Genomic DNA, 8,742 nt, shown 5'->3' with positions numbered 1-8,742 from the left:
TACATTTTTTTTTTGTACATTTCAATAAGCACAGTCTCCTAAAGAGAACCAATCCACAGGGCAAGGTTAGATGGGCTCAACATTCAGATGCGTAAACCTCACGCTGCTTTGTCTGTAGGACAAACTCTCAGGACCGCCCTGAGGGCACAGCGGTAGTAGGAACCCAAGAAAGGTGTGTACACGTGTTGCCACCAAGCTTTTGTTTGTTGTTGGGGGAGGGGGGCAGGGGAGGGGAGTTGGGGAGCAATCAATGGGTGGGGGGAGCGGGGAGGGAGCATGACTGATGCTGTCCAGGCAACTCTTAAAAAAAGTGATTCCACTGTTTGAAAAAAGCCCAGAAACAAGTTGTCGTTGGGTGCCCCGCCCGGCCTTTCCCTGACGCGTGACTGTACCAAGCACCACGGCCGGGACGTGTCCGGAATACATGAGATGATGTCTTGCCATCCCTGCGTCTAAGGGCACTCCGGCTGTACTTCTCGCGACACCGATGGGCACATCCTCGCCAACACCAGACGACAGCTCTGGAAGCGCCATGGGGCCCGTTGTGCTCTGTGGGGTTGGTATGAGTTAGAATCGACTCAAGGGCCACCAGTTCGATTGGCGGTGGCGGTGGCGGTGGCGGTGGCTTGGTGTGGCTGTGCTTTGTATTTAACCAAGACTCCAAACCCACTGCCATCGAGTCAATGCTGACACCTCTCGATCCTGTGGGACAGGGTAGTACTGCCCTTTGGGGTGGCTGACGCCGTAGCTCTGCACAGGCACAGAAAGCCTCTTCTTTCTCCACAGAGTGGCTGGCGGGTTTGAGATGCTGACCTTACAGTTAACAGCCCAACCTGTGACCCACTACGCCACCAGGGCTCCCGACCACAAACTCATGAGTTCGCGGGTTCCTATCCTGGAGATTGTCTCTGAGGAAATGCCGCCATCGAGCCGTCAGCGGCCCGGTGGCCCATGTCACACACACCTAGCCAGTGGGCATCTCCCCTGGGACTCACTTGGTTGCAACACTCAAAACCCTAGGTCTTGAGAAGCCCTGTGCCCAGGGAAGAGGGGACTTTTGGCTGCCCTAACTCTGGTTCTCAGCCAGAGGACATTTGGATATTCATAATTGTAACCATGATGGTTTTTTACTACTTTTCTAATACTGTTCTGTCCTTTCCCAGTGCTTCCCCTTACCATGACAATGTCCCCCAGGAAGGGTTCCTTCCCTGCTCTGCCCAAGTGATCTGCGTGCCCACAAGGAGGGGATTGAACACCCAGAATGAGGGTTCCTACACGTTCCTTTTACTTGTGCTAAAGATACCCGACGACATTCAACGCTGGGACCCTTTGCAAGGGTCAAGTTCAGTGCCTTCAATATTAGCAGTCTGTGTAACTGCCATCACCACTGTTTCTAGAACTTTGTCATCATCCCAAACAGAAACTCTGTACCTGTGAAGCAATACCTCCCACTTCCCTGCCCCCAGCTCCTGGTGACCTCTACTGAACCACCTGGCCTTTCTCTGCGATGATCTGCCCTCTCCAGAGGCTTCTCGTCCATGCAGTTTCGGTCCTTTTGTGCCTGACGCCTGCCTTGCACTTAGTCTGCAGTCTCCGGCGTGTGTGCTGCAGCCTGTCGGCGCTCCGTTCGTTCCCACGGTGGCACAGAACCCCACCGTGTGTGTGTACACCGCCTTTGGCTTATCCATTCATCCACTGATGGTCACGTGGGCAGTTTTCCACCTTTGGGCTGTTGTGAATAATGTGGACGTGTCTGTTTTGAATCTCTGTTTCCAATTCTTTTAGTGTTACAGGTAGGAGTGGAATTGCTGGGTCACGTGATACTTCTGTGTTCAAATGTAAGAAACCACCTGCCCTTTCCTCCGCAGTGACATCATCATTTCACGCTCTCACCGGCGATGTCTGACGGTCCCACTTTCTCCCTACCCTCCTTCACGCTTGTCGGTCTGTAAGACAGTAGTCGCTGTGTAGTGTGATGCGGGATCTGCCGAGCATCTACCTGATGACTCAGGATGCTGTGCATCTTACCAGGTGCTGATCAGCAGCCAATCACATCCCTTCAGAGAAACAGCGATTCAAATCTTTTGCCCATTATTTTTTTCCCCTGGGGGAGCATTTCATAGATTCTATTAATCCCCTGATCAGATAACTGATTTGAAAATATTTCCTCCTCAATCTGTGAGTTGTCATTTGCTGCCTTGAAATTGTCATTTGATGGAATTCAAGTGATTGATTTATTTCTACTTTTGTTATCTGAGTTTTTGGTGTCATGAAGATTTTCACATGTTTTCTCCCAAGATTGTTTTCTTCTGATTGTGCTAAAGTACTATATAACGAAACACTTGTCATAGGAATGTGTTCACATGTACAATTCAGTGATGTTAATTATGTCCATCACGTGCACTTGCCCCCACGATGCCTTTCCCAATGTCCTCACTGGTGAGCAAAACAGATAGTGTCCAAAGCTGTAAGTCTGTATGGCAGCAGAGAGCTTCCCCTGTCTCCTGAGGTGGATGGGTTTGAACTGCCAACCTTGCCGTTCTTCATCCAATGCTTACATGAGGGCCACCAGGGCAGAGAAGAGAAAATAATCACAGAAACCCAGTGCCCCTTTAGCAATCATTCCTCCTTTAAGACTTTTATAGTTTTGGTTAATTAGTTGGCTTTTAACCAGGACCCACTTTTCCTGGATAGGTGAAGGCTTGCACTAAGAATCTGAGCCGCCCTGACCCCAGGGAGTCCCCTGCACTAGAGAACGCTGGCTGCCTAGGAGAGAAGAAGGCCCAACGGCTTAAGGAGTAGCTTATCAAAGCTGCTGCTGCTGGGGGTTCAGCAAGTTCCTTTAAACCTAGAGGAGCCCTGGCGGCATCGTGATCTGTTCACCGCAAGGTCAGCAGTTCGAAACCCCGCTCAAGAACTTTCTGCTCCTGCAAAGAGTGACAGTCTTGGAAACCCACGGGGCAGTGATTGTTTTGGTTATTAACCCTCAGTCCTTAAAGGGGACTTCTTCTCTGAAGAATGCAAAACCGAAAAACCAACCCACTGCCATCAAGTCGATTCCGATTAATCGATAACCTGCAGGACAGAGCAGAATTTCTTAGCAGGGTTTCTGAGACTAAGTCTTTGTGGGAGCAGACAGCCTCATGGTTCTTCTTCAGAGCGGCTGGTGGATTTGAACCATCGACTTTGCAGTCAGCAGGCCAGCACTGAAATCGTCTGCCCCACTAAGGCTCCTTCAACAATGACAGCACATCACAAATGGAATCGTTTGGTGGTTTCCACACGTAGGAAAAGTCCTCTGAAAGGCTTGTAACTCTGCGTGGGTGCCAGTTCTCAGTGGCCACATGAGGGTCTAGGAGAGGGCTGGAGAGAGGTGGAGACCAAGAGGATGGACGGAAATCAGAGATAGGTAAGAAGAAATGAGGAGCCCCTGGCTGGTGCCCATGGTTAAGCACCCAGCTGCTAAACAAAAGGCTGGCAATGCCAACCCACCCAGAGGCGGCTAGGAAGAAAGGCTGGCAATCTGTTTCTGAAAGGCCGCAGTCCTGCCTGGAAACCCCGCAGAGAGGTGCTGCCGAGTCAGCAGAACCAACTGGAAGGGAACCGGTTGCTACTGGTTGCTTGGAACTGAAGGCAATGTTAGAAAGGAAGCCAGGAGAGCCGGAGGGCCAAGTCCACCCCCTCCCTGAAAGGGGATGAGGAGGGAATAAACTCCACCTGCCCGATCCCGCGGGGGCAGGAGAGCCAGGCGTGGCACAGCCCCACCCTGGTCCCACCCAGGGCAGAGTGAAGTCAGAGGTTGGCTTTCCTTCTCACTGCAGGCCTTGGGGAGTACAGCCACTAGAAGGTGACCCGATGCTGGGTCCCAACTACCAGCGTTTTGAAATTCACGGGTAAACAAGCCTCTGTGCCAACCTGGGGCCTCCCCGGGCCACCGGGCCACCGTTAAGGCAGCTCGGGCTAGAACTCCCAGGCCTGGGCGATGCCTTACCTGACCTGCCCACCTTTGCACAAACCACTCATGCACACAGCCCTTGAATGGGACAGCCAGGATCACAACATGCCTGGCACGGGATCAAAAGCCACCGTGGGTGTGAAAGCACTTGGCGAGTGAGCGGGGAGTCTGGGCCGGCGGGGCTGTAATTATCGAGGTCCCTGTGCTGGTGATTGTGATCTGGCACGTGGAGCAGGCTGGGTGTGAAGCCCTGGGGAGGGGGCCCTCGTGACCGTCCACTTGTGGTGAGAAAGAATTCCCTTCAGAGTAAATACTCCCTGGCAGCCTGGCCAGCTGGTGATTATGGGTATTTGCTTTAGAGGTGTACCCCATCTCACCCCTGGAATGAGTAAGGGAGAGGCTTTGAGAGCAGCATTTAACACGGTGGCCCAATCGATGGCTGTGGACCAGTAAGACCTGCTGGGGCCACAGTGTACCTTGTCATGCTGATGAGCATACACACAGACACACACACCCGGTGGTCCTACTGACCAGCTACCTGTAGCTCAGACTTGGTGGCTTCAAGTTCAAGGTCTAATCTGAAGTCTGGGGTCTTAAAGGTTTGAAGAGAAACAAGGGGCCATCTAGCTGAGAAGCAACAAAGCCCACATGGAAGAAGCACACCAGCCTATGAGATCAGGAGGTGTCGATGGGATCAGGTATCAGCCTTCAAAGACCCAGAACAAAATATCATAACGATGTGAATGAGGGGGAGTGGAGACCCAAAGCCCATCTGTAGATAATTGGACACCCCCTTACAGAAGGGTCACAAGGAAGAGATGTGCCAGTCAAGGTGGAGTGTAGCACCAATGAAACAATTTTCCTCTAGTTCTTTAATGCTTCCTCCCCTCAACTATCATGACCCCAATTCTACCTTACAAATCCAGCTAGACCAGAGTATGCACATGGTACAGATAAGAGCTGGAATCACAGAGAATCCAGGGCAGATAAACCCCTTAAGACCAATATTGAGAGTAGCCCACAACAGGAGGGGGTGGGGAAAGTGGGAGGAGAAAGGGGGAACCGATTACAAGGATCTACATACAACCCCCTCCTAGGGGGATGGACAATAGAGAAGTGGGTGGAGGGAGACAGTGGTCAGTGTAAGACATGAAAAATATATATGTAAATTATCAAGGGGAAAAATGAGCTGATACCAAGGACTCAAAGTAGAAAGAAAATGTTTTGAAAATGATGATGGCAACAAATGTACAAATGTGCTCGACACAATGGATGTATATATGGATTGTGATAAAAGCTGTAAGAAACCCCAATAAAATGATTTTTTAAAAATTCCAACTAATAATAAAAAATAGAAGTAAAAATTTTTTTTTAAAGATCTAAGGTGAAGCAGCAGCTCTGGTAACCAGACCTTTCAAGCCCTTGGGGAATCCTAGAGAGCAGCCCTGAGGATTATAGGCTAGTCTCAGCACCAGGCACGGACCACCTGCTGTCAGCTGCCTCAGACCCTCTTGGGAATTCTGACTTGATGTCAGTTGTACCCATGCTGGAACTGTGTCAGGGTGACTGACCTCCCGGGGATTCGGGGATCTTGCTACCCACTGGACGTGAAAAGCCAGCATTGAAGTCCACCCAGGATGGGCAAGATTCGTCCTGTGTCAGCAGGGACAGGAGGTGAAGGAAACTGGCCTGACCGAGCCACAGAAAGTTGCTCGGCTAGTCTTGAAGACTCCAGAGAGGATGTCAGGTCTGCAGCCCAAAGGGGTTCGGGGACCCAGAGGTGGCTAGGCCGGCCATTATACTTTCCCCATGGAGATAAAACTGTCCTACCCCAGGGCCCCTTAGTAACAAATCATTCACAAGAATTCCCTTAGTCTGATTTTTATGCATGCTCAGATCTCTAGTTTTGATGTATGCACACAGCACCCACCACAGAGAGTTAACTTAGGCTCCTGAGCAGTTTCTCTCATTACAAATGATCGTTTTTCAGGGGAGGGGAAAAAAAGAGGAGCTGATACCAAGGGCTCAAGTAGAGAGAAAATGTTTTGGAAATGTTGGTAGCAACATATATATAAGTGTGCTTAATACAATTTTGAATGATGGATCGTCATAAGATTGGTAAGAGTCCCCCCAATAAAAATGATTAATTTTTTAAAAACCTGAAAAAAAATATGATCATTTCACTAGGCCTCTTGTAAGAGTTTTTCTTCTCAGAACCCAATTGAGCCTGCTAAATGAGGGGACCACCAACCCGCCCTCCCCAACAAACAAAAACTGAAAAAAGCTCTGTTGGGCGGAGCTTCTGCAGTAGTATGCATTTCCCTCCCCAGCTAGGCGAGCCTCAAACAACTGTTTCTGAGTGAGTGCACCCAGTGGCATTGCCTGGGAAGGTTCTCTCTGGTCACAGTGAATTTTTTCGTGAAGGTCGTTTTGCTCAGACCTCGTTTTTTTGTGATGGCCGATTTAAGAGAACAGCTTGCGGCTGTGAAATGTTGCTTCCTGCTCAGGAAAAATGCTGCAGAACCTGTCATGGTGTTGAACACAGCTTACGAGGAGAGCGCTGTGGGGGAAACCAGCCCCTCACAACTCCTCGGGGGTTCAGTAGGTGCAACTCTACAGGGATGATACACAAAGAGTATAGTAAGTCATAGAGATTAGGAGAGATAGAGACACTAACATAAAGAAGTCAGACACACTCCATAGTCGTGTGCTCACCTCAGCTCCTCTTGGTGGTACACATGGAGGTGGGAGACAGAGGGCAGGAGAAAGCTCCTGAGGTTTTATTTCTAACCAAGGCTTATTTCTCTTCAGTCAGCAAGGCCCAGAAGAAAGGAGGGACGCTGATGCTGTGACCTGACCGTGTCCTATTACTGAAGTTATCCAAAATGTCAAGAAGACCTCACAGATTCCTGAGGATGGCAAGCGCTGCCGGCCAAGCTATTCCTTCCATTGCTGATGCTGTCTGTGGGCCACTCTGGGACTCTCTCATAACTGAACATTTTATAAGACAGTGACTGGACTATTACTACAGACTGTTCTCTTGCTGAAAGATCAAGATTTTTGATTTATCAATTAATGCTAAAATGTGATTGGAATATAACTCATTTCTGTGTAACCCCTTACCTATATAATGTAACCTTACTTAATTGGGATTTGATTAGAAAACGTTTGCAAGGGTTTAAGGGAAACATTTCATTAGATATTGATTTAGCTAAAAAAAGGATATTTTCTATATGTTCAGAGATAGGCTCAAGCCTTCCACTGGCTCTGAGGTAATTAAGCAAATGGTGGATGGCCTAGAAGGAGGCTAGTTCCCGTGTGCTTGGGGGAAAAGCATTTCTCATAGCTTAAGTTCCAGTCTGACTGTGCTGTGCATCACAATTTTGATGCTTGCAGTCTCATGCTGCTTTTATAGGAAGCTGAGATATGAAAAGAGACCATGTTGCCTCTATGACACTATTAAATCTTAAACATAATACAGAAATGGGAAATGTGGGAAACTAACACTGAGGGAAATATGACTGGGACTTATTCCCTGACTAGGACAGAGGGAATCTGGGAAGCTAGTATTCCACGGTAGGAAAGCCACCACTTTGGAAAGTTAGAGATATAGTCCAAGTGCATTTTCCTGTGTTAAATTTCATTTCCACAGATTCTCCCCTTACAGCTGTGCTGCCTTAAAGTGAGCTCATGGCTGACTCTGTCTCCCTGTAGAAGCAGACATTCCTATTTGCTCTATCTCTTCCTGCCGCAGCATCCAACTCCTCATCCCTTCCCCCAATAGTGGATGGACACAGGGGCCTTTATCCCCCAACCCTGGATTCAAAATGCTTGCCATAAGCATGAGTTTTTTGCTTGGATACTTTAATATTGCCAATAATTTTGTCTTGACAGCTTTCAATGTATAGAAAATAACCGTGTACCCATTGTAGCTCTTTATGTAATACATAAAACACAAGGGGGAAGTGTGGGATACAGAAAGATTTCTCCCAAGTTGTCTCCCCAAATATATGCCCAACCCAAGACGCTGCTTGCTACACATGGTGAATGACTGTACACTAGGAGGTCAACAGAAGTAGATCAGAGGTTATTTTCCTTAAGGGTACCAGTCATCTAGAACAACCAGACTGTAGGGCCCACTCCCTTCTGCTATTGTTCCCTTGAATCAATGCCCAAAGGCAAGCCCGGCTCCACTCAAGGAAGACTAAGGTTAGGCTACTATATTGAGTCTGGGGTCTCCCCATCTTGCCACATATGTACCCCTATTCCATTCCTTTACTATTGCGGGTATACCCCTAGGTCATCCCTTCCTATTGCTTGTATCGCCTATGTTACAACCCCTTCCTACGATGTAGGTTGTTATCTGTAATCAGGGGGCTTGCATGTCCCCAAAGATATATGTTTTGGTTAGAAATAAAACCTCATGAGCTGTCTCCTTCCCTCTCGTCTCCTAATTCCACAAGGACCACCAAGAAGAGCTGAGGTGAGCATGCTACCATGGAATGTGTCTGACTTCTTTGTGTTACTGTCTCTATCTCCTATTTTCTATGACTTTACTATAATCTTTGTATCTCATAACTGAGTTAGTTATTTGTGCCAACCTGGCTGATAAACACGTGGGGTTAATTGAAGGGCAGAGGGATAAATGGCTCGTGAGCCTTGTCTTTCTAGTTTTCACGTCTCTTGCTTTCTGATTCAACCCTGGATTCAACCCTGGTGCAACTGCCTTAGCCAGTTCCCTGCTTTAGCTGGCAAGGCTCACTTCCTGCAAGACATCCCTGAGGAGA

General features: G+C 48.6%; 1 long non-coding RNA gene across 1 annotated transcript in view; it reads left to right on the top strand.

Annotated features, from left to right (window-relative positions):
* LOC123521844 overlaps nt 1-7,443 on the top strand; it is an 18,246-nt gene extending 10,803 nt beyond the window's left edge. Inside the window, exon 3 of the long non-coding RNA XR_006680182.1 lies at nt 6,767-7,443. This is a non-coding gene — a long non-coding RNA (uncharacterized LOC123521844). The remainder of the gene's footprint in view (nt 1-6,766) is intronic.
* Nucleotides 7,444-8,742: the final 1,299 nt, after the last annotated feature.

This window comes from Echinops telfairi, unplaced genomic scaffold (genome assembly GCF_000313985.2).
Source record: "Echinops telfairi isolate 266 unplaced genomic scaffold, ASM31398v2 ScPeMD7_70;HRSCAF=299, whole genome shotgun sequence".
In the NCBI taxonomy this organism is placed as follows: Eukaryota; Metazoa; Chordata; class Mammalia; order Afrosoricida; family Tenrecidae; genus Echinops; species Echinops telfairi.
This window is presented reverse-complemented; position numbering and strand designations above follow the sequence as displayed.